Source organism: Lolium rigidum, chromosome 3, assembly GCF_022539505.1.
Source record: "Lolium rigidum isolate FL_2022 chromosome 3, APGP_CSIRO_Lrig_0.1, whole genome shotgun sequence".
In the NCBI taxonomy this organism is placed as follows: Eukaryota; Viridiplantae; Streptophyta; class Magnoliopsida; order Poales; family Poaceae; genus Lolium; species Lolium rigidum.
The window spans coordinates 274,812,687-274,817,591 of NC_061510.1; positions in this window are offsets into that span (position 1 = coordinate 274,812,687).

The following is a 4,905-nucleotide window of genomic DNA, read 5'->3' on the forward strand; positions in this document are numbered from 1 at the left end:
TAAAGGAACAAGTTGTCCAGCATGCATATCTGGAAGTTCGATAGAAGTGGATGACGCTCACGTATATCATCAAATGTTGGGACTCCAAGCGTAGAGTGTCGTAGCAAGAGTAGCTTTCGGGTGACTCGATGATTTATATTGAACTCTCGGGAAATGGCGAAAGAGTTATCTCCTTTTCTTCTTCGGTCAATCCTGCAAAATGAAGTTTTTGACTTGTGTCCCCAACTTCATCGTGTGGTTGTCAAGCACAAGGTTAAATATTAGTAATAGTAAATAAAAGATATATGTAAAGTAATGCAAGGAAAATAAACTAAGCAAACTAGATAGAAATAGTAATGGGATTGTTGTTTTTGTGTTTTGTGTGTAACTAAGCAAAGAAATTATTTTTGTATTTTCGGATTTAATACTAACTGAATATATAAAGTGGGATAAAAGTGTTGGGAAGGTGTTTCTTATGATTAAAATTGGACCGAGGTTTAGGGGTTCACTTATCTACTCTCTTTTTAAGTTCTAGTGGACACTAACAATTCATAAATGACATAATAGTAATGAAACTTCTATATGTGTTTGATAAGCATTCATATCGGCACTACGTCCTAACATAGAGATGATGCAACACATCTCTATTACACTCCACAAGAAAGGGGAAATTCCAAGCAATCTTGTATTAAGAATTAACAGAGCATAGCTTTAAGTATTTGACATGATATTTGAATATCAAATATGCTATCTTGACTAAACAAGATTACCGCAATTGTCACATGATAAACATAGCATATGCATTCACTTTATCCCTAGTGAGGTAGCAAGGTAAAGGTAAAAACCATAATAGGATCATGAGTTTTGTGTCAATACTCAATCATTATAGCAATGCCACTCCAACTAATAGACGCATCTCCCCCGCTACTAGGAATAACCTTATAGCCGCACTTATTACCGCCGGCGATTCAGGTTCAAAGTGGCCGGCGGTAAGACCTTCTAGGCCCGCCTCGCGTTACCGCCGATGAGTACACTTGGGGACGCCAGGGATAGGCCGTTTACCACTGACGAAACGGGCCAGCAAGAGCCGGGAATATATTGGGCCGAGAGCAGCCGAATGGGCCTCCCGTTACCACCGGAAAATTTGGCTGGTGGCGCCGGGGAGAATAGGGACACTTTTTAGGCCAAACCCCAATTTGTTCCACCCAAGCCCGTCCAAACTAGGTTATCGAAATTTCCACTCATAGTCCCTCCGCTCCCAGTTCCTCTCGCTTTCCCCTCCACCGTTAGAGCATCTCTATCAGAGCCCGTAAACTAGGAAAACCCAAAAAATAACCGCAAGTTTAAGGCTTCGGTTCGCAAATCGGCACTGATCAGCGACCGTGAAGTAGTCAGAACTGAAAAAAATCAGGCCGAGACCGAAACCCCAACTCCGCCTGAATTTGTAGGGGCCGAACAAGCGAACCGAACGCAGCCCGAACGAAACCCCTAGTTTGCGCGCGATGGAAGTTTCACCTCCTCCCAACTGCCGCCGGCGCCGCTGATCTGGGCGCCCTCACCGTCCTTTGCGCCGCCATCGCCCGATCTCGCCGGCATGAGTTTCGAATCGACCTAGCCGGCCACCGGAGCTAGCTCCCAGTCCCCGCCACCATCTCCCGCGGTCGTCGAAGCTCCCGCTACCCCAACCACCCCTGCCACCCCCACCGACATGGCGACCATGGTCTTGTCGACGAGCGTCCTCAAGCAGTGGTGCGTGGGAATGCATGTGGTCCCGCAAACTGGTGTCGCGGCGGCCAGCGGTGATGTCCCGGCTGTCGCCAAAGGGGTGGACGCCGCGAAGCCGACGGCGCGAAGACATCCCTCGCCAGACCAAAGAATTCGGCGCCAAAGAGAAGGAAGTCGAAGACGACGACGAGCCGTGGCGCCCCGCCTCCGCTCCCATCCCCGTTAACACCTCTGTCGTCGGTTGCCAACGCGAACGACGCCCAGGACATGCTCGACGATGGGTAAATAAGGTAAAAATTACAACTCCATATCGTTTTTAATTGCAAGCAGAAATTGAGGCTGCGTACTGGTAGGAACAGCAACACCTCGTACATGGAGATGTTGGAGGAGGTTAACATTGCTACACTTTCTCCGTTCGACATTGGGATGGGCAGAGATGGGGAGGACGACACGGATGAAGGGGAAGAAGGGGAAGAAGGGGACGATGGGGAAGAAGATGAAGGCGACGAAGGTGTGGTCGAGGTTGAGGCCGATGGAAAGAAGAAGAAAAGAAGGGCCAAGAACTACACGGAAATAGAAGACATGATGTTGTGCCGAGCTTGGGCCGCCGTGGGGATGAATGCAGTCTCCGGCACCGATCAAACCGGAAGCGCTACTAACAACACATCGAGGAAAAATTACATAAACTGATGCCACGCGTTCGCCATCCTGTTGATCGCATGTACCGATCCTTCCAAGGATGTTGGGACGCGATCAAACCGGCATGAAGTCGGTGGGCGGCAATAATGGATCAAGTGGTGTCGAATCCTCCTAGAGGCGCAACTGTGGACGAATATGTAGGTGAATTTGCTTGCTTTTTATGTTTGCATAATTTGTGTTTGGTTTGGTGACTACACTTTGACGGTTTCATATTTATTTTGCAAATGTAGGACCGCATTGCCGATACGAGGTATAGAGACATGGCCGGCAGCAAGGGCAAGAGCTTCACGATGCGACATTGCTTTGATGTGCTTCACCACCTCCCCAAGTGGCAATTGAGGGACGAAGAAATGGCACCCAAGAAAGCTGCAATGGTTGCGTTGGATGATACCGAGGATGAGAGGGAGGGCCGGAACAATGACAAGCCGGAGGGAAACAAGAAGGCCAAAGAGAGGCTGAAGCTTGAGGTGGAGGGAGCATTGTTGAGGGACAAGTTTGATCAAATGATGAAGTCGAAGGAGGTGATAGCGGCCAAGACTTTGGAGACCAAGCTTGTCATCATCAAGAAGAAGAAAGAGGTGAGTCTTGCCAAGGTTGAAGCCAGCCGAGAGAAAGCAAGAAACAAGGCTAAGTTGGTGGAGATGAGGATCAATGTGAAGGACGCCAAAACAATGAAACAACTATTGGCCATCCCAATGAAGCAACTATGAACTATGCATGAGTTGTTTGCATTTGATAGTTTGATCATATGTCAACTATTGGCCTACGGGTTCGGAAGCCGCTATCGCGGAACAGAGTCCATAAACCAAAACTGTAAAACAGAAGAATAAAACAGAATATTCTTCTGTTTTACAGTTTTGGTTTACGGGCTCTGTTCTACGCCAGTGATTTTCCGACCCGTAAATACGAGTTCGGTGAACTGCACTCCGGGTTTTCAGTTCGCGTTTATATGGGTTGTGTTAGATATGCTCTTAGATCGACGCCGCCAATGGGAGGGGTGCCTCCGCCAAGGAACCACGGAGGCACCGGCATGCGCGTGCACCTGTAGGACAGACGGTTGCCCGTGTTGTGTGCGTGCGTGGCAGTGGCAGTGCGTCGTGGTGCTGCACGCCGGCAATGGGGTGTTGGCCACCAGGAATCAACGACGGCGACGCGAGCCACGGAGAGCCGTCGTCCGCCACGCGCTGCAACCCAGGTGTCTCGTCGGAGGATGGGACGTTGGCATTCGGTGGTCTGCGCCTGGACCGCCGATTCCCCTCGTTGCTCATAGGCCTCCTCCGCCGTTCTTGTTGTATGGCCGGCGTCTTTGAGGCGCCCGACGGCAGGTGTCAGGATCCCGACATGGTAGGATCCAATATCTAGAATAGCTAAGCGGAAATTACGGGAATTTAAGGCAAGAACTGATAAATTGCTGTAAAAGAAATAACTAGAAATGGAAGAATGGAAAAACAAGAGAACATATTTAGGGTTTCTTGATATCGTGCCGCCCATCCACCCTCTCTCCCAGGTTATATAGAGTCCCCAGGGAGCCGCGATAGTTAGGTTTTTGAATTACAAACCTGCACAGGTTTCAAAAAGAGAATTTAAATTACAGCCGTCCGATTAGATCGAAGGGGTAAGGTCCATCAAGGCCGTCCGTTAAGTGACGAAGCTGCAACTGTTAAATGGCGACGACGGCAGAGGTCTTGACAGCACGGAGGCCTTGGACGCACCGGATTTGAAGGCCGAGTGCAGGAAGCGTCCATGTAGCGCAGGAGGTCGCTCCCAAGGCAACCGGGCGCCAATTTGTCGTGCAGGAGATTGTCGACATCGGCATCTAAAGGTCAATTTTTTTTCTCTGGACGCTTTGGGTTTTGGAGTGAATAACTCTTATTCCTTCTACTGAATCCGAATCCTCTTCTGCACAATCTGAAAAAAAAATTGTTAACCTATGTTCGTCCTCCAGCATGAAGGTGATAAAACTAACATGAACTTTGAAGTTTATTGCATTGCTTCTGTGTTATCATGCAAAGTTGCACAAGGTACAATCATTAAATGATAAAAATAAGAAATGAAATATAAAGTGATATCTCTTATAGTCTACAAAGTAGGCTGAATAATAAATGGCATTTTAAGAAAATAAATGATAAGTATTATGAACCATAAAGCATGCTTGAATGAACCTATAGAATATATTTGGAAGACCCTTTTTATTTTATTTGGATACTTGTGACTCCTTTTGACTCTTGAATAACAAAAAGTAAGTAGGGAATATATGTGCTAGTCCTGCAAGAAAATAAAAGATAAAAGAGAGAATAAAGTAGAATTTTGAGCTATGTAATTCATGTCAACCATAGTCATAAGGATGGGGTTCCACGCATCGCTTTGTTACTTTATTTTAGAGATACTCATGATCCATGTGTTTGACCTCTTATAAGTATGTGCCTCATGCCCCTTAGCTACTAACAAGCCATACCTCGTGATACTCAACTTTAGATTATGATAGACCTTTCACATACTGTT